The following is a 22,308-nucleotide window of genomic DNA, read 5'->3' on the forward strand; positions in this document are numbered from 1 at the left end:
TTATTATAGTCAATTTAGTATAAAATGATTTCAGTCGTTAAATGAAAATGAATGATCAAAAGATCAAACGACATCTGATTATAAAATAATTTTTTAGATAAATGATCTTTGCTATTACTTTAATTATTTATACGGTGATGATCATAAAATTTAAATCATACTTATATGAACCATCTACGTTAAGTAGACCTTACAAAAGTACAAGCATAATTATTTAAAGACTTTAAGAATGAGTATTAGGAGACATAGTTTTGGATGTTCATATATGCGTGGTTTGAATTTTACGATCACCACCATACAAATGATTAAAGTAGTAGCAAAGATCATTTATCTAAAAAATTATCTTATAATCGGACACCGTTTGGCCTTTTGATCACTTATTTTTTATTTAATGATCAAAATTATCTCGTACTAAATTGATCATAATAATGATATCCGATTGAAGTAAAATTTTGATAGTGTGCTACAAATATCACCAAAATCATCGTTGTAAATTTTCAGATCCATTCGTGATCTCTATCTATAAGATCTTTATGCGATCGTCTGTGACCGTCGATATCGAATTTTATTGATTGATATAGTTAAGGCTATCAGATTGAGATGGTCTTTTCTCATGATACTCTAATGATAATTATTTACATAATGAATGGTGAAGATGAATTTTAATTTTTATAATTATACCATATTTAGAAAAAAATATGAAAAAAATTTATATTTAGGTCCTATAGCAGCGATTGGAGCGGTTGCTTTGTAACCACTGCGATAGTATATTACACTAATTTTTAAAATCATTGCCATAGGTCCCTAAATATCTATTGTAGTGGTTGATAACTGCTGTTATAGATCTATGGCAGCGGTGTTCGAAAATCGCTGTCATAGGTCTGTGAATTTCTTTCGAATCATGCCCTCTCTTTTTCATTTCATGTGCCGGCCTCTCTCTCTCTCTCTCTTCTTTATCCGAAACCCTACCCAACTCTACCGTCGGCCCGGCCCACTGCCGCCCCCTCCCTCTAGCACCGTCGTCGGCCCCCTCTGGCCCCGCATCCCTCGACCCCCTTTGGCCCTGCCTCCTTTCGCCCCTCCTCCCTCGGTCCCACCTCTCTCAGCCTCACCTCCCTTGGTCCCGCCTCTCTCGGCCCTAGCCCCTTTTAGCCACCACCCTCCCTATAGCATCGCCTCCTTTCTTAGCCTCGACCCCACACCCTGCCTCCCTCGACCCCGACCCCCTTTGGCCGCCGCCCTCCCTCTAATGCCACCCCCTTCCTTAGCCTTGGCCCCCTTTGGCCCTGCACCCTGCCCTGCCGCCGCCCCTCTTCCTCTAACACTACCACTGGTGACCCCCACAGCTCTGCGCAACCCCTCTCTCCACAACCGCAGGTATGACTATTTTTTTATTTCATTTCATAATAATATTTATAATTATTTATAATATTTATAATAATATTTATAATTATTTTATAATAATATTAAAAGATAACCTGCGTCGGTGGGTTCTGGATTGTGCCAGCTGCAGTCGATTGTGCTGACCGTGCCGTCGGATTTTGGGCCATCGAGTTCTGAACCATGCTAGCAGGTTCTAATCCATATCGACAGGTTCTGGACCGTCATATTTTGGACCGTGCCAGCGGATTTTGGATCATGTCCCTGAGTACTGAGCCGTACCAGTGGGTTTTGGGCCATACCATCAAATTCTGGACCGTGCTAGTGGGTTCTGGACCGTCGAATTTTGGATCGTGCCGATAGGTTCTACGCCGTACCGACGGGTTCTGCGTCGTGCCGGTGGGAAGGTGCCAGGCAGCATTGGAAACACAAGGCCTCGGATCACAGCTAGCGTCCAAGGCATCTAGCCCTCGCATGCTCAGTATGCTCAGACCGATGGAAGGTGCTATTGGAGTTTTATGAAGGGGCACGTATGTATATTTCAAATTTTTTTTTCTAAACAATGTGACGGAATAGAAGATTAAAATATCTTTTAATCTAAATCATGTATGCATAAAACATAGAATACAAGAATTTACATCATATGCTGAAATTGAATATATGCTGAATTTTATGCTGAAATTAAATATGTGATCGAATCACATATATGTTTCATAATTTTTTTTTTAAAATCTAGATCTGGAAGAGAGTAGGTTCTTCTTTAGCCGTGCAAGTGCTCGACCTCTATGGGTATCCACTCAGGATCAGTTTGGAATAGTCCTCTTTAGTGTTGATCTTTCTTCTTTAAGAACAATCACTCTACGAATCTGAATGAAGTCTAGATCGTGATCAACTCTTTGATTCTTTTTTTGATCCTTTTCTTCTTTTGCTCTTTTTTCCTTGATTATAAAGCAATCAAGGTCAGAAAATCAATAAGGAAAGGGGACGCCCAAGCTCCTCTTAGGCATGGAGATGGAGAACGCCCAACTCCTTTGGGTGTTGGATCCAAAGGGGAGAAGAGAGCGAGAGAAATGGGGACTCTTAGGAAGTGTGGGGGCTATTAAAATTCTTATATAAAAAGCCTCAGAGAAGGCTCTTTTAGGCAAAATATTTGAATCCTATTCAAAATCAAATAATCCCTTAATACAAGTCCTACTTGTATTAGGATTCCTTGTAGCTTTAGATATTTGACTCCTTTTAGAAGATCCATTAGGCGTCAACTATTGGAGCCTTTGCATCTATTTTTTCACATACCACATGGAGCCTAAGAGATGCCCCATGCTGGTCCCACACATCCCCTCTTAAGTGGGCACGTCCAACTTGATCAAATCATGTGGCGTCCCATGCAAACAATCAAAAAAATTGATTAAGGATTTGAACCCTTAATTTATATGATCCAAAATTTTAGACACCCAATAATTAGAGCTCAATGAATCTAATTCATTTAGATTATTAATAAATAATTAATTTGAATTAATCTTATCAAATAAGAAATTCAAGTATAAAGAAAAAATTAGGTTCAACCATGTGCTAGCAAGGTTATCCTAAATTCAATAGGAGTTTTCTAAACCCAATTGAGACTTTATAATTCTAATTACTTATTTCAAATTTAATTACTTTATTGTGTGACCCCATAGATTTAATTCTATCTGGTAGTGAGATATACAATGATCTCTATCATAGTATCATTGAATTTTTTTTAATGGATCGGAATGATTCCACTCTAACTGATCAAAGATTGTCGATCCTGAGCAATCCTAGTGAGCTCTCACAATCTATTAGTGACACCTAGCAGTATGTAATGGTAACCTAATAGAACCAAAAAAAATTTCAAGGTATAGTTCACATGTGATTCAGTCCTTCTATCATGAGTCTCGACTAGATAGCAGGTCATGGATAAATCATCAAACCTCATCATTAGTCATATGATAGATTCGATTAACTCAAGTCCAGTTGTAATTCTCATGAAAACTATTTTCCATCAATCACACTGCTGTAGCCATAGACTCTCGAACTTAGCCTCTTAAATCTCATAGAACTACTCCTTTCTATAAAGATCGATAGATTCTATCTAGATGCACACCTTACTCCTACAGTGGATCAACTGTCGCCAACATCCACTATAAGATTTCAATGAGGTAATATTTATGTATCAGTTAAACTCTAGCAATCTCACTATGAGCAGTCATATCATCATAGGTCAAAAGATCATTTACATAACCATAGCATCGAGATAATCACTGATGATTGATTAAAAATTCAAGTGATCTCTCGTTTGATCATACTCAGTACTAATTATTCTCTAACAACCACCCATACTCGTCGCTCAGTGTCTCTACACTGTAGATCAGAGACTCATCTATCCCAAAAAAAATGATCTGTGTGTTGGTCTATCTGGATCGATCACCATCTTTATGATGATACTATGATCAAAAGTATTTAGAAATTAATTATACATGCCTCTAATTCTCAACATCTTGAGAATATATATCGAAGTATTAATTTCTTGGATGATTCAAGGACATATCACTCTTGAATAAAAATAAAACTTGCTCTTTTACTGATCAAATCAATGTATTAAATATAAAATTATATCTTAGATTTATTACAATGTGTCAGTCGCATTGACTTTTAGGACACGCATCTAACAGGTGTCGGGCAGCATTAATTATGTATTAATTTTAATAAAATTTGCATTGTATGGAGTGATAGACCCGTCAGTTGATTGATGTACATATTCTAATGTATCCGTATATTTTATTTATTTTTGTATGGATAGAAGAATTATGTATATTGATCAATTGATTGTCTACTGTAGATAGTTTGAAAAATATAAGTAATTATATAGGTCATTATGGTAATCAAATGATATACTGAGGGTTCGAAAAAAATTTTGGATAGTATTTTTTTTATTCTTCCTATACGAAAGAACTAAAAAAAATACTGTCGAAATTTTTTCGATCCCTATTACGTATCATTTAATTACTGTAATGGACCTATAGAATTAATACATTTTTTGAATGGGATAGAATTTATCTTTATCTATTAGTTGATGAAAGAATACATTTATTACATATCTGAAAATGATATTTAATATATTTTTATTTCTTCAAATATTTGTTTATAATGCATGCAATATTTGGTTTATCCTTCTCAACTTATCATGATTGAAATAACATATTTTGTTTTGCCTATGTAATGATGTAATGATGTATGCATGCACAAATTATGAGCAATTACTATCAAATTATCTTGATGTTATTATGTTGTGCCTTATTTTCACACATGATTTAATTACAGTATCATCATTTTTATAATGGATAAGGGGTGGATGAAGTTGAGTAGGCTCTCATCAGAATATGAGGTTAGATTTCAAAAGTTTCTTGATTTTGCTATAGAGAAGTTCAGAGACCATAGACTTATCCAATGTCCTTATAAGAATTGTATGGGTGGGCCTTGGCTACCTCGTTAAAATGTAAATGATCATCTCACTATTTATGGCTTTAAATCCAGTTGTGAAATTTGTTGGGATCAATATGGTGAGTGTAGGCCGCAAGGAGACGATCAACATGATGGGAGAGTGGAACAAATGGTTCGTGATATCTTCTTATTTGTTGGCCATAATGACGGTGCATCCATGTCCATGCCTGATCCCATGGTTGGTGGAATGATAAACAATGAGGATGTGAAAAAGGTCTGCAAATCGATGGAGGATGCTAATGTTCCATTGTATCTTGCGTGTGAAAAGATGGCGAAGTTTGAGTTCTTAATCTGGTTGTATCTTGCGAAATACTCTAACAGATTTAGTAATAATGGAGCGAACTGTATATTAGAGCTTTTAGGAGCTATTCTTTCAGACAATGCATAAATCTCGAAGAATAATTATAAGACATTGAAAATTATTGAACAGTTGGGCTTTACTTACTGCAAGATATATGCATGCCCTAATGAATGCATGCTCTATTGGGAGGGAGATGCCAACCAAAATGAATGCATGAGGTGCAGTGTATCAAGATAGAAATAGAACAAAGACGGCACATCAATCCATGTTCCTCAAAAGTTGATGTGGTATTTTTGATATTGAGACTACAAAAATTATTTATGTCAGCAAGGACATCGAAGGATATGATATGGCATGAAGAGGAGCGAATAAAAGATGATGCATTGAGGCTTCCAGTCGGTGGAGAGACATGGCAAAAGTTTAATGAAATACATCCCGACTTTATACAAGAGATACGCAATGTGAGGTTGGGCTTGTCATGCGATGGTTTCAACTCCTTCAAGCACATGAATACCAACCACATTGTATGGCTAGTGTTTACTCATGTTTACAACCTCCCACTATGGATGTGTATGAAAAAATCTTTTGCTTTCATAACAGTACTCATCTCTGGATCGATGGAGATAAGAAATAACATTGATGTCTATTTACGGCCTCTTATTGTCGAGCTGAAATAGTTATGGAGCATTCAAGGTGTTCCAACTTTTGATGCTTTGATAAATGAGTCATTTTTCATGCGTGCGGTGCTTATGTAGACAATAAACAACTTTCCAGCTTATGCCCTAATGTTGGGTTGGAGTACAAAAGGTGAGCTAGCATATCCGATTTATGAAAAACACATTCGGTCTAAAAGGTTGATACATCAGAGGAGCTTTAGCTTTATGGGACATCGATGCTTTTTTCATCAAAATCATCCATATAGAAGGGATGCACGCTCCTTCGATAGCACTGTTGAAGAAAGTGAGGTACCTAGCCGGATGTCTAGGAGTGAGGTGTTGAGAGAATTGAATGGTCTCAGTGATGAATTTGGAAAAGGTGATCTGATTGATGGTAAGAAGAGGAAGCGTCAATCAAAGGCAAATGACACACACTTTAATTAGAGAAAAAAAGTATATTCTTTGACTTGCCATATTAGGAGACAAACTTATTGTGCCACTGCTTAAATATCATGCACATTGAAAAGAACGTGTGCGAGTTCCTATTGGCAATGGTCTTGAACATCAGGGATCAGACCAAGGATGACTTAAATTTTCAATTTGACTTGCAAGAATGGGATATTAGGAAATCATTCCACCCGAAGTCGGTAGGGGGAGAACAGTGGAGGCTCCCTCATGCATGCTATATTATGAATGCCTCCGAATGGTCTACGTTTCTTTATGTGTTAGAGAATATAAAAGTTTCAGATGGTTACTTAAGCAATATATCAAAGCATGTGAATAGTAAGGATGTGAGACTTGATGGATTGAAGAATTATGATTACCATGTGTTGATGCAGGAGTTGATCCCAATAGCTATTCGCTGTATGTTGCCAAAAAATATGAGAATGATTGCTATTCGTCTTTGCAACTTTTATAGAGATATTTATATGAAGAGGTTATTTAAGAAAGATGTGAAGAAAATGAAGGCAAGGACGATGACTATATTGTGTGATCTGGAGAAGATATTTCTATCATCATTTTTCACACTTATGATGCATCTCATTATACATCTTGTGGGAGAAGTTACACTTGGAGATCCAGTGTTCTACCGATAGATATACCCCATCGAAAGAAATATTCAAATGCTGAAATCTTACGTAAGGAATATGAATCATCTAGAAGGATCCATCGTAGAAGGTTATTTGGGTCAAGAGTGTATGAATTTTTGTACCTGTGCTTAAACAAGCTCAAGACATGTTGTAACTGACCAATGAGAAATCAGTATGAGCCAATTGAGTCTGCATTTGGGTCCATTCCACAGTCAGATGGACTTGTCATTTCATACTGTCTCACTGATTTGAGCCTTGAGAAAAGGGACAAGGCGCATCACTATGTGTTGCTCAATTGTGATGTTATTGAGTCATACATAAAGTGAGTCATTCAGTCTTATTTATTTTTCATTACTTAGAATAAAATATTTTATTATACCTAAATTTGTTTCTTATGCAGTAAACACAAGGAGGTCATAAGAGTAAAATAGGATATTCTAAGTATGTAGAAAAATAAAAAATGCATAGCAAAGAGTTTTCTGAGTGGTTCAAAGATCATATAAGCGAGTACATATTCCTGCCTTATACATTCTATTTGAACATGTTTACTAATTAGATATCATCTTCTTAGATGTGAAGATTGCCATCCGATGATGTGACCCATGAAGTGCGTGCTTTCAATGAGACCTAATCGCATCATGCATGAGTATAAAATGCTTGTCATCAACAGCTACAGGTTCAATATTCACAATTGAGCCTTAAACATGACAACACAAAATAATGGCATAATGTTGAGCGCTACTACTAGATGTTATACTAGCTCAAGGGATTCATAGCCTCGTACGGAGGATCTAAACTATTATGGGATTGTGAAGAAGATAGTCATCTTGGACTACTATTCAAAAGGGAGGATTGCGTTGATGAAATGTGATTGGTTTGACACCTTATCTCAATCAGAGATGAATACTGATGAGTGTGATTTTATTCTCATCAACATGCAATACCATCTCCGCACTGAAGAACGGTATATATTTGCCTCCCAAGCTAGTCAAGTCTTCTACGTTAGTGATCTTTTGGAACCTCAATGGGGTGTTGTTGTGAGGATGGTACCTAGGTATTTTTTTGATGATATCGAGGTTGATGAGGATGCTAAACCATGCATACAAAGTGTTCCTCTAGGATAAAATTTTTTTGATGTTGTCGAGATCCCAAATACATTTGTTAGGAGCGATGGTGATGTCCATATTATAGATGTCAGTAGGCGATGAGTTCAACATCCTGGTATAAATGTTAGTGTTTATTTATTGATACTCTACGAATATTATTATTCAACAATATATTATATTTGTTAATATTCATTAACGTTGCTGGTCATGATGGAACTGAAACATATCTAGCTTTTACCTTCGCCCCTTGGCAGGCTATGTAGAGCTCGACATCTAAGCTACTGCCAGTGCATACTCCATCCACCTCCACATCGGCTTTGATTTTGGCTTTGCAAGCACATACTCCTCCCATCGATACATCTGAGCCTCCACCAGCAGCCACATTGCTAGTCTATGCATCTCCGACATATACTCCATCCATCGATGAGGCTCCATCAGCATCTACATCGCACGATCCCAGTGAAAGTAGATTTTTATTATGTCAATTATTTATTTTTTATATAGTTACTGCATATTCTTATATATTCATAATATATTTTTATTCTAGGTGCATCATCCAGTAGGACAGTTTACGATCCCACACGTATGCCACATGTGTGGAACCGTCAACATCAGATCATGGTGGAGTATGATCAGAAGGGGAGGCCAGTAGGGGAGATCATGCAAGAGATGTATTTCTTTTTTGGTATGCCTGTGAGGCAGTCTGATATCATTTTCGTACTACCCGTAGACTGATGATTGATGGATGCTGATGTCAAGGATCGGGTGTGGGAGGAGATTTGGATAAGTGTATCTTAAATATATATATATATATATATATATATATATATATATATATATATATGATAAGTTTACGCTATTTTTATTAGAATAATTTCGTAACTGACTTCTGATAACTTCATGTAGAGGAGATATGACTTTTCAGATCATGAGAAAGCTTGAGATGTCTGACTACAAAAGATTGAAAAGTCGTACTGAAACTACAAGGTCAAGCTCCACAAAAAATGACTAGAGTACCGTAGGGACACAAAGGAGGAGCTTGTTCCTTAGATCCAGGACTGTCCCTCGAGTCAGTGGGAGGGGATGGTCAGGCATTGGAGGAGCCAGAAGTTTTCGATTTAATTTGTAATTTATAAATTTTTTATTATACTGATAATTATATTTGATTTTAACTTATGTGATTTAAATAATTTTTAGACTACATCTCATTAGAATCGAAAGAGTCGGACTGCTCAGGAGTACACGCATACTCTCGACCGTGAGTCTTGGCCAGTCGTATGCATAGAGAAATAATGAATTCTGATCCTTTAGTTTACAAATTATCAAATTATTATTTTTATATGTTTCTAACAAGCTGATTGATTGTTATAGCTGACGAGAGAGGGGGTGATACCCAACCGGAGCATCATCTTCCGATCGAGTCATACGGACAAGAAGGGCAGACTGATGAACTCCGTGATCGAAAGAATTTTTGTAAGTAATAAATGGAGTATGATTAGTATTATAGTATTTTTTTATGATATTTTATTTAAATTTATAATTACAAGAGCAGTTTGATGTGCTTGCGAGTGAGGGTCCAGAAACCTCTGGCCCCTATGACCATTTGCCTCAGGTCTTGGAACCTGAGCACTTTGAGAGGATTTGTTGCAAGTTCGGACAAACACTGATGAACTACTGGTCTGAGACGAGCATCTCCTCAAACACTTCTGGGATCATCAGTCAGGAGCAGCTTGATAAGATCTTGGCGCAGGTAGCTCAGGCTGAGGAGCGCACATCTCAGGCTGAGGAGCATCTCAGCTCCAGAGCATTATATCCACTATGGTGATACAGCTATCCGCTCATCTTGAAGCTAATTTTTCGAGCATTCAGGATATGTTGGCTAGCATTTTAGCTCCAACCTCTCCAGCTCCTACTACAGCCCCATTCGGTCCTACTTCAGTCCCTCCCGATGATGATGAGATACTTAGAGAGGATGATTTTGATTTGTCTGATTTTTAATATATTTTATTTTTATTTAAAAAATATTGTAATACAATTTGAGTAATATAATTTGAGTATTTGAAAAATATTGTGCTTGTTATTGAATTTTATATGAAATTTGTGGTTCTTATAAGTTTTAATCTGAGTAATTATATATTGAACTGTGTCTATCAGATAAAAAAAGATAAAAAATGATAATTTTAAATTTTTTTGCTGGTCAACAAGCTATGGCAGCGGCTGCAGAACCACTGACGTAGCTCTATGCCAACCGCTACCAAAACCTATGACAGCGATTGATAAACCACTGCTGTATATCTATAGCAACGATTGTAAAACTGCTGTCGTAGTTTGAAATATGACAGTAATTTTGTAACCGCTGCTATAGATATAGCAGTAGTTATGAAACCGTTACTATAGAAGAATAACAACAGTTATGAAATCACTACTATAGATCTATAGCAGTGGTTCTACATGGTTATAAAACTGCTGCTATAGAAGATGTAGCAGTAGTTATGAAATCACTGCTATAGATCTATAGCAGCTATTGTAGAACCACTGCTATAGATGGCTATAGCAGTGGTTAGATAACCGCTACTCTAGAGAGCTATAGCAACGATTATTCAATCGTTGCTATAGCTAATCTATAGTAGCAATTGGAAAACTACTACTTTATATTTGTTATAGCAACAGTTGAGTAACTGCTGCTATACCCTATATATGGCAGTGGTTGCAGCAACCACTGCAACAACCGCTGCCATAGGCCTATGGCGAGGCAACAATGGCAGCAGTTACAGAATCACTGTCGTAGGCCATAACAGTGATTTTTTTAGCTACGATAGCAGTTCGTAACTACTGTCATAGCTCTTTTCTGTAGTAGTGTTTATTTGTATGCATAAAAATTTTTTTTGCTTCCTATAGTCTAGTGATTTATTGCTTTTTATAGCTTAAAATAATTTACTTCCCATTTAGTTAAATTTTTTAAACCTTTTCAAATCTAATTAACTTAATTAAAACTACCTTTTATTCTTCTTGCTTTAGATAACATAACATAAAAAGAAAACAATGACACTACTTAACACTTAACTAAAATAGAAAAACTAATTAAACCTTAAAAGCTTTTTATTTATATTGGACATCTTTTCTTTTTGCATTGCATATTTTCATAAAATATCTTAAGGATAAAATCCTAATTAACATAAGGTAGAGATTTCATTACCTTTTCTTGATCCAAAAATTACAGCCCTTCATATTACATTGACTTAAATCTCTAACCTAAAATTTATTAGACGTTGGTCCCTAAGAACTCTCGAGCTCAATAGGATAAGAAATCCTAAAAGTTGGACCAAATTAGGGTTAGTAATTCTGACTGATGTCTAGAAAAATGGTTCAGGGATAAGATCCTGAAGAAAGATGGTTATTTAATTAGTTTCTTTAGCTTATCTGATCAATTTTAATTGATGTCTATGGAAAATAATGGGGGTACTCCCACCAACCTTACACTTATATGGCCAATTGAGTGGCTAGTCTTTTACTTGGAGTGCTCGAAGATGGCCTTGAAACAGTTAGGAGCCATCTAGATCTAGGATAACCCTTAGTTAGGATTGCTTGCATAACTTGATTGCTAGTTGACAAACATTAAAACCTAATAAAACTCCTCCCATCTATTTCTTAGATTTAGGACTTTCTAGCTTTTTCATCTTTAGAATTTCTTTTATCCTTTTCTTTTATCTAAATAAAATAAAATAAAAAAAAATTGTAAGAATTGAAATATTCTGTGTTTGCTCTAAGGTATAATTGTAGGGTTTATACTTGAGCATCGTTCATTACGATCCAAAATTCAACCCTTAGATCCAGAAATTGAACGAACCCTTAGAGCCAACAAACCTGAAATCATAGACCATAACTAGAAGATTGATCCACCAAGACAATTGAAAGAGTACTTTACGCATCTCTTAACCTTCAACATATACCTATTCTCCTTACATTCAAGTGCCTTCAGTTGAGGTAGTTCAATATGAAATTAAGTCAAGTGTCATCCAAATGCTCGCACCATTTTATGGACTTGCTAACGAGGACTCATACAAACATCTTGAAGAATTTCTAAAAATTTGCTCTACAATTAAGATCCAAAATTTTTCTGACGATACTCTCAGGTTGAAATTGTTCTCTTTTTCATTGAAGGACAAAGCGGAAATATTGGCTAAACTTCTTAGATATTATAATAATTTCAATCTGGGATCAACTTCAGAGAAAATTCTTTAAAAAGTACTTTCAATAGGAAAGACTAATCAAATTCGTAAGGCGATAACTAGTTTTTCCCCGTTGGATATGGAGATATTTTATGAGACTTGAGAGAGATTGAAAGAATTGATTAAGAAATATTCCTACCATGCTGTACCCAAATGGCAACTGGTCCAGTACTTCTATAATGGTCTGTCAAAGAAGCACTGACAAATGGTTGATGCATCTTGTGGTGGAACCTTCATACTTAAAAATGAGCATAAAGCCTGGCAGCTGTTTGAAATTTTGAGTAAAAATTCATGGCACCACATGTCTGCTACCAGGAGAGAACCTCCCATGACTGGATCTAAATATGGTGGAATTTATGAAATTGAAAGTTCAATGAACATCCACAGTAGAGTGGATGAATTAGCTCAAAAATTAGATAAAATATTGCAAGTGTTACCCACTAGTACCCCAGCCACACCTATGATCGATGTTTGTTCCATATGTTCGAGTCCTGCACATACTATTTGTGATTGTCCTGCTGCATCTCAATTTCTTGAGTCTGTACATAAACAAGAAATCAAGCACAAATTCAGAATAATTATATACCAGGACACAACCCTTATGTAAACACCTATAATCCAGGCTGGAGAGATCATCCAAATTTTTAATGAAAATCCCAACCTGTGGTTAACTCGACTACTTACTGATCTAATTTTTAGGAATCACAATATAGGAATCTATTTTATAGCCAGCACCAGCATACCTCGTAGTTTATACCCAATTACAGCCTTTCTTTCGAGGAAGACATATGACAAATCCTCTACTCCCACACTTAAACAATTGTAAAGCTAAAAACCTAAATAGGTCAACTAGCCACTACTCTCAGTAGGAGGAAGGAGGGTAAACTGCCTAGTCAACCTGTTGAGAATCTAACAGAGTAGTACATAGCTGAGAGCTCTAATAGTCCAGAAATCTTCTCTGAACATGCGAAAGCCATTATGACCTTAAGAAATGGGAAGACCTTAGAACAGCCACCATCAAAACCAACCCAACCACAGACCAAAATCAATGAGAAGTTGATTGAATCTGAACCATCCAAGGATAAAGAGGATCTTAAGGCAAGGGATGAACCCACATCGTTAGCACCAGCTCAATTATCTAGAGCTCCATTCCCAAGTGTACTGGAATCTCCTGTGCCATTTAACAAGAAGGGTAAACTAGATGCAATGTTAGAACTATTTAAAAAGTTCAAATCAATCTCCCCCTTTTTGATGCAATAAAATAGGTCCCGATCTATGCTAAGTTCTTAAAATATTAGTGTACATAAAAACAAAAATTTTAAACACAAATCTCAAAAAAAGTCTGCCCCACTGGATAGGCCAGTTTAGTCTTCTAACATCCTATGCCTCCTAAACTTAAAGATCCAAGTACCCCTATCATCTTTTGTGTCATAAGGAACCTACACATTGAGAAAGCTTTGTTAGATCTAGAGGCTTGTGTGAACCTTTTGTCTAGTTCAGCATATGACCTCTTTGGATTTGGTGAGTTAGAATCCACTTCAGTAACCTTATAATTAGATGATAGATCCATTAAGGCACCGCATGGGATGATCGAAGATGTTTTAGTAAAGGTAGAGGAGTTCTACTTTTCGGTTGATTTTTTAATTTTAGATATGGAGCATTATGGCGATCCAAGATAAATTTTCATAATTTTAGGATGATCCTTCCTAGCTACAACCAATGCATGTATTAATTATAGGACAGAAGTCATGGATGTCTCATTTGAAAATAGAAAGCTGAGGTTAAATATATTTCAAGCTCCTCATGGACCTCAAACCAACACTTGTTTTGAAGTAGAAGAGATAATAGAGAAAGCTACCCCTAGAGCAATTTCTCAGGACCTAGTATATACACTTTGGAATCCTTTTGGAATGGATGATTTTGACTTAGATGGGTACATTAAAAATGTGAACACATTATTAAAGCCACCTAATTTTAGCATCACTCTCCCTTGGGCTGAGAAATAGGAGTCTTTACCTACATTATCTACCCAAGTAGCTCTCTCTTTAGAATTACCATTAGAGCCACCCTCGATCACACCTAAATACATAGAACCAAATGTCATGCTCCTAGTGATTAATGCATTAGATCCAACTTCTAATCTAGAAATCCAATTTAGGAGCATTCTAGAAGAACAAATAGAAGAAATTCTTAATAAACAAAGGACTGAGAATAGGATCATGAACCATCTTTCGAAATAGGATAATAATGAAATAATGAAATCTATCGATGATGGGTGGGAAAGCTATCTTTCTGAATTTGGGCGTGAAAGATCATGAGAATTTTTTAATCCAGTATTTGATCTTGGGTAGGTGAGAGAGTTAATTGGTCTAGCTAAAGATGTTAAACTTAGCGCTTATTGGGAGGTAATCTAATTTTTTAAAAATAATCTTAATAAAAATCTGACTAAAGACTTTAAAATTAGTACTCTTGAGAAGCAACCCAGATGCTTGCATTTCACTTTTATTTTCAGTATTTAGGATCTACTTCAGAATTATTGAAGTCAAGTTGGGGGGAGGCCTATATCTGCTATCCTTAAGGTTCAGGCTGAGCCGCGAAAAAATTAAGTCCAAGAGAACTCCTTCTCTTTTTCTTCTTTTTGCTTATCATATTCTATTTCTCTTCTCCATTAAGGACAATATTAATTAAGTTGGAGAAGAGAAAAACTAATTTAATTAAGTCTTTGAGTATGATCAGAAATAATTAATTTTATGTACTCAAATTTTGTCTAGATTTGAAGTTAAATAGGTACCCTAATTAATTATTGATTAACGATCTAGATAATTTTAGAAATATTGAGGGATAAATTATTGAGAAAACTTAAGGAATGATAGGGTTTAGACTAAAATAAATTTTAGAGTGATTCTAGAACCCTCTTCTCACATGTCTCAATAAAAAATCTACTTTATAGGGGTTGGGTGGAAAGGTCAAGATATGCAAAAGTTTTTTTTAAAATCTATTTTAAAAAAAAAGAAGATTTAGCATTATCTCATTGAGTAACCAGACCTCTTCACCTAAGTAAGTATTGCAGTTCATATCAAAAAATGAGGATGCATGAAATCTAATACAAAATTATATTTTTTTTAAACTTGAGTCAGTAAACCCGAGGAGTGTTCTATACCTAATATCTTAAAGCCAACTGGTTTGAAAGTTATTGGCTGAAAGCTTGCTACAAGGGTCAGAAGAGAGTACAAAAAAAAAAAAAAAAAATATATATATATATATATATATATATATATATATATATAGTAGATAATAAGAGAGACTAAATTATAAAAAGATAATAAATCTAGCTCATATTAAGTTAGAAGATTTAAAAAGTGAGGTAAAACATTGGTGAAAGAAGAGCTTCAAAAATTTTTATGGTTAATACTCAATCATTAGTTAGATCAAATTAGTGATCCAATGAAGTACCTCGTTAATGATTTGACCGAGTATTAGCTACCTTTAGGAATGTCTAGGATAACTTTCAATTCAAAGATAAGTCGGTACACACTGCTGATTTATTTATTTTACTCAAGGATGAGCAAAGTTCAAATTGGAAGATATGATAAGTATATTAAACATATTAATAAAAGCATCAATTTATAAATTAATTCATTTTAATTCTTAAGAAATTGATACTTTTATTTATCTTTTATAAGAAAAATGATTGTCAATGAAAAGAGTTCAATTCGCAGGTTTAAAAAAAAATTGAGAGCAAATCAGACTCAAAATGGATCCTAAATGGAGATCCAAAGAAGGCTCAAATCCAAGCCAAATTGGACTCAAAATCAATCCAAATTGATCCACAAACCAAGTCCAAACTAGTCCAAAAGACCATTTGGTATACCATGGATCAATCGGCCAGTCTATGTGCGGTCCACAGAAATGGGGCCGATCCACGTCGTGGCAGCCATGAGTCTTCTTCTTTGTCTTCCTCCCGTGAAGATAATGCTTGCAGACACCATACACGACTAAACTTTGAGTCTCTAGGGGAGTAGATGAGGTTCTTTTTAATATTTATATTTTAATTTTTTTGTCATGTAATTAAATCTTGATTGTAATGATCCTTTCTTTCATGAATAATTTTTTTTTCATTACTTCAAGTTTTGTGCTTATTGTTTGGACTATAATTTAGATCTTTGAATAACCTATGGCTACGTAGCAACGAGTCATGATCTAAGAGTATGATTCATGCTCAGCGAGATAGGCTATGAACTGGATTTGATTATAGGATATTTTATTTATTTTTATGATTTGATACTTAGAATAACCTATGACTATGTAGGGGCAGTTCAAGATACTACGATCTGTATCCAACGAGATAGATTATGATCGGAGATCAATCATAGGCTTAATAATTATATAATAAAGAACTAATTTATATTTTATTAAAAAAAATCGAATTGAAATCCTAGGATGCCTTTTTTATTTGCTTGCTTATTAATTATAATTTTTGTTTAATTCAAACTTTTGTTTCCTTTCAACCATATTTTCACTCTTTCATATTTTTAGTTTTGTGATTTAATTCTAATTAAAAGGAAACATAATCCCATTGATCCCTATGGATTCAATTCTGACTCATCCTATCTATATAGTTTGAGTTAGATTTTATTTTTGATCGCCTACGACAGCGATCAATATCCACCATGTGTATGCTTTGGGATTTGCCCTGAGTTACCTGATCCTGGCGTATGCATTAATATCTCCCTTCTTTAGTCCCATCACCTCCACAGCTAACACAAAAATAAAAAAGAATTGAAGACATGATTTGATGGGCCAATGGTTGAGATGAAGCAAAGGCACCGAGGGATGCTAGGCTGACATGGTGATGAGAGGGAGAACAGAATGGAGTCATTACAGTGGAGCTTCAGAAACCGAGGCATAGCCACTCCCTTCAGAAAGAAATCATAAGATACACATAGTACACACCTCTGCCGCAACATCACACATCGTATCCAATAGTGTGTTAGAAGTTCATACAAAAATTCATTTGAGAGCTTCAGTAAAAGAATGGCGGGGCTGAAATCCCCTTTGTCAAACTCTCCATTGTTAAGAACCCCAGTGTCCCCATTTGCCTCACCATGAATGAAGCCCATGCATGTCCACAATCGATGTTGAAGTTGCTCATGGACAACACCACACCCTCTACGTGTGCATCCATCTCTGACATAGTTGAAGCCCGTCCACGACGGCCCCAAGGTGTCTCACGCGTGCATCTCTTCATCGGATGATGCTTTCCACATACTTATTCTTCGGCACCGAAGTCACCTCCTACCATATTGGAGTTATCCGAAGACTCTACGCTTTAGTGCTCTCCATGCCCAATACGGCATTCCCAAGACTACATTAAAAAAAAGGAAGAAAAGAGAAACTTTCACAAAATTTTCATGATAAAAAAGCTCCCATGCCTCTCATTATTTTGTTTGTTTTTCTTCTTGCAGGTCTAGCACCCAACGCCAAAAAGAGAGAGAGAGAGAGAGAGAGAGAGAGAGAGAGATAGAGAGAAAGGAGGGGGCGGTGCTGAGGTAGCCCTCTGCTGCCCCAAAGATCCCCCACAAGCAGTTCAAAAAAAAAAGATGGAAAAAGAAAAGATTGGAGAGGGCCTGACTGAACAAAGCTCCTCTTCGCTCCTCGGGTGCCCAATCAAGGCAGGTAGGCAGGCCGAAGCAAGATCCCCGATTGATCCTTCCAGGCCGCACCTCCTCCTGTGCGTATCCACCTCTAAAGGTGTTGAGGCTCCCTGGAAAAAGCTCCAAAGTCTCCTCCCACATGCACGACGTTGAAGTTTCGACCATCTAAGCCCCTCACTTGCGGCTCCGAAGCTCTCCTGCACTGAGGCCACCCACAGGAGATGACCTCCTGCATGCGCGCACCCCGTCTTCCTCAATCGAAGCTTCCCACGTTCACAGGTCCCGAACCCACCAGCAGGTGGATTTGATGCTCTCTTACGCTCTCCACTCCTCTGGTGTCGAGATCGGCATTAGCAGACCCGAGGCCCTCTGCTTCTCATGTGCACCTCTGGCATAGCTGAGGCCACTCCTGTTGGTTCCAAGACCGCTGGCAATCGACCTCCGAGGCTCCCCCCCAACACGTGCCTAGCCCTGATGACCGAGTGCTTCATTGGGTCCGCGGATCCCAACTCTGCAGGCTGACCGATGCCACCAACCCTTTTCGATGCCTTGGTCCAAACTTCTCCCTCTCTGATGACATTGGACCTTGTTTGCGGTGCCAATCAACTTCCGACCTGAAGCTCTGCACATCTTTGACCTCTAACAGCACCACAGTCACCCATTAGTGGCCCCAAGTTTGACCACCATGGGCTCGAGCCTCCTTTTCATGTGTGTGTGTGCCTTGCTTCGCTTGGCCAGGACATCCTGTGCCTTTCCTAGCACCGAAGCTCTCTGACGTGCCCGTGCACAACTTCGATGGCTCTGAATCACCCACAGGAGGCTCCGAAGTCCTCCATTGCTCGTGCCTCACCCCCAATAGTGCCAATCTCTTCCAAATCTAGGCAATCAAAGCCACCCAACAAAGGACAAGGATGACACGACCATTTTGGCGCTCATCTTTGGACGATCTGTGAGGCAACCACCATGGACTTTAGATCTAATTCTGTTCGTGAACCTCCCTCGACCACTATCATTGACCTCTCCCAGCTACCGATGCATGAGACCTAGCTCCATGTAGCCTAGCTGGGCATCTCGAGAATCCACAGCGAGATTTATGCAGTGGATCAGTCTACCATGGCGACATAGAGAGATCGATTCAATAGAGCCGATGTCACACAAGGAACGGCCAATCTTTTCTTTCATATCATTGAGGCTCGAGGCATCCACATGCACATGGGTCCCTACATGAAAGTTAGGCTCAAATAGCGGGCAACATGGACCAGGCTGGCATGAAAAAATCAGCAGGAACCTTCCAGAGAAATTGACTCCTATGAACCGAAATTCTACCGAAGTCATGAACTCCCAAGGTAAGTATGAAGTCAGAACAAGGGCCAGTTAGAAGCCAGGTTCAAGCTGATCTAGAAGCTCAGAATTAGATCCAGATCTAAAGTCAGATCCAAGTCTGATCTGAGAACCAAATTAAGGTAGAGCTGAAGTCAAGATCAAATGAATTCGAAGTCAGATTGAGGCAAAGCCAAAGTGAAGAATGAGGCCAATCCGAAGTTCAAATCCAGGCTGATCCAAGGTCAGATCAAAATTGATTCAAAGCTCAAATCTAGATCAGTCCAAAGCCAGAATTAGGCTAATCCGAAGCCAAAGTGAAGGCTTATCTGAAGTCAAAATTAAGCCGATTCAAAGCCCAAACTAAGGCAGATCTCAAGCCCAAGCTGAGGCAAATAACAGGAAGAAACCAAGCAAAACCCAAAAACCTTCCAAACAGAACTCAAAACTTTCATGGTAATAGGCTCTAGGTCCTTTTCACTATTCTATTTTTTTTTGCAATGCAATAGGTCCTTGAGCATCTAGCTGAAATAAAGCTACAATGAAGAACAAATCAAGGTCACTGACTTTCTGAAAGCCGGGATCCAAAAGTTGACCCTCCAAAAATCTATCTCCAAAGTTCAACACTCTAAAGCCAAGCTCCCAAAAGCTAAAAGTGAAACCAACTGGTTAAAATAGGATCAACAAACATCAGGCCCGTCGCTCTTAAGCGAGTAGAGCCGATGAAGATCCATGACCCCTCATTGTTAAATGAGCAGATGTTGTCCAGCTATGCAACCCAAGAAGGGGGGGGGGTGAATTGGATTTTTAAAATTTTAACGTTAATTTAAAACTATGAGGATTAAATAACAATGAGCAGGATATATGTAGAGAGTGATTTAAGTAAGGTGTAGATATTAGATGCAAGAATGCAAGTAGATAAGAAAATTTAGAAAGAGAACAAGTAAGCACAACACAAACAAACAAGATTTATAGTGATTCGGTGCCAACCTTACACTTACATCCACTCCCCAAGCTTCTACTTGAGAATTCAAATCCACTAAACCATATTCAACAAGAATACAACGTCGGTACCTCTGACTCTAGCTATCCCAAGCTAGAACACTTATTTTTCAGGTACAAACCAATCCAATACAATCCAATTCAAGGTTCGGACCAATCTTTCCAAGTTTTGAAATCCTTCCAAAACTAAAGATCAAGATAAAATAGAGTATGTGAGTTAATTACATGAAAATATAAATTTAGCTTCTTTAATGAGCAAATAAAATTTTAAATGTACTTTACACAATTAGAAGAAAATTTTTCTAATTTCTCTCAAGGTGGTTGAAGACTTGAATGAGCTCTAGAGGGGTTGGTGAACTTAAATTGAAAGCTTCTTTTTGTTAAAGAGGTCTTTTTGCTTAGGGCTGAAATGAATGCTTGAGTCTCTTCAATCTTGCTTTTTTTTTTTCTCCTTTAAGTACCTTTATAGCTTCAATAGATGGTAGAGAGAAATCTGAACTGAAATAGAGCTGTTAAAAATCATTAAAAGAGTATTAAATGCTATCAAAAAGAGCTGAAAACTAGTCATTATGGAAGTTTTCATCACAGGGGGTCGACTCATAGGGTCAACCTTTGCACAGAGGTCGACTCATGGGATCGACCTCTGTGGCACAGAACAGAAAATCACTGTTCTGTATCTTTGGCCTGCACAGCATCAGAGGTCGACTCATGGGGTCGACCCCTTTGGGTGTGCCAGTCAAAAATAGCATGCCGTTCAGCCCCTTTTGACAGGAGTCGACTCATAGGGTCGATCCAATTCTTTAAACTTGAATTTCTTTCAACATATCCATCCAAAAAGTATGAAATTACCTCCAATAGATCATAAATCTTCTGTTCTTGCTCTTGAAGCTTTCGAATCAGAATTTGATAAAATTATGATTTTATCCCGGAAATACAATAAATTTTTTTTCAAGTCAAAATCATTAGTAACCCCCTCAAATATGTTGTAATCATCAAAATCAATTCATGAAGTAACAATCTCTTCCTTTTTGATGATGACAAAATACTTGAGCAAAAGCAAAACATAACATATATAAAGCATTAATAAAAAATTTTAAATTTATGAAGATGCATCACTTAAACATCATAGCCAATTATTTAAATAAAATGCATCATGAGTAGTTTGAAGATTAATGTTAAGATAGTTTATAAGATTATATATTTTTTTGATAAATTTATTTTAATAATTTTACTTATTGCTCGATTTTAGACAAGTTTGCTTATTAGTCGATTTTGTTCATCTACTCTCCCTTTTTGACAACATCAATTAAGATTAATACCCTCATTTTTTTAAAAAAAATAAAAGAGACTCCCCCTCACTATAGCAATCATAAAGGATATTTCAATTTGCTCATATAGAAGATATTGCCATTCATAATATTTCATAACATATATATAAGGTATTTTTCATATTATATTAAGATATTTCAATTAATGCCATTCATAAAAATCAATCCAAAGATATTCATAGAAGTTAAAAGCATATATATGTCTATATCCAAAATGTGACATAAGTATCACAATACATACGAGTCAAGTCCAAGTACATAGGCCATACAAAAATCATGGATAAAAATATAACTATCCATGAGTCAATCAGCCAACAATTACAAAAGCCATAAGCTAGAACCTAGACATAAAAGACTAACTATGCTAGATCTAATAGATATCATGGCTAGAGGGATCAGAATCTGAAGAGTCAGAGATACCATGTGGAGTCTCAGGATCAAGGCCACGGGTACGTCCTCGACCACGTCTGTCTTGACCATGGGTAGAAGTACCGGCACGAGCAGAAGGACGAGAAGATCCTAGAGCCTGGGAAGCTATGGACTGTGCTAGGATAGAAAGTCTGATGGTGTCCAATTGTTCCAAAGATCTCATCATAGACTGCATCAAGGCACCGATCTGAGTAGAGACAGTCTCACTGGAGCCCTTGATCTCTCTCCTCAAAAAATTAAATCCATCCTCCAAAACTCCTCAAAGTCTAGCCACCTCTGCAGACAGGTTGGAG

Source organism: Elaeis guineensis, chromosome 10, assembly GCF_000442705.2.
Source record: "Elaeis guineensis isolate ETL-2024a chromosome 10, EG11, whole genome shotgun sequence".
Lineage (NCBI taxonomy): Eukaryota > Viridiplantae > Streptophyta > Magnoliopsida > Arecales > Arecaceae > Elaeis > Elaeis guineensis.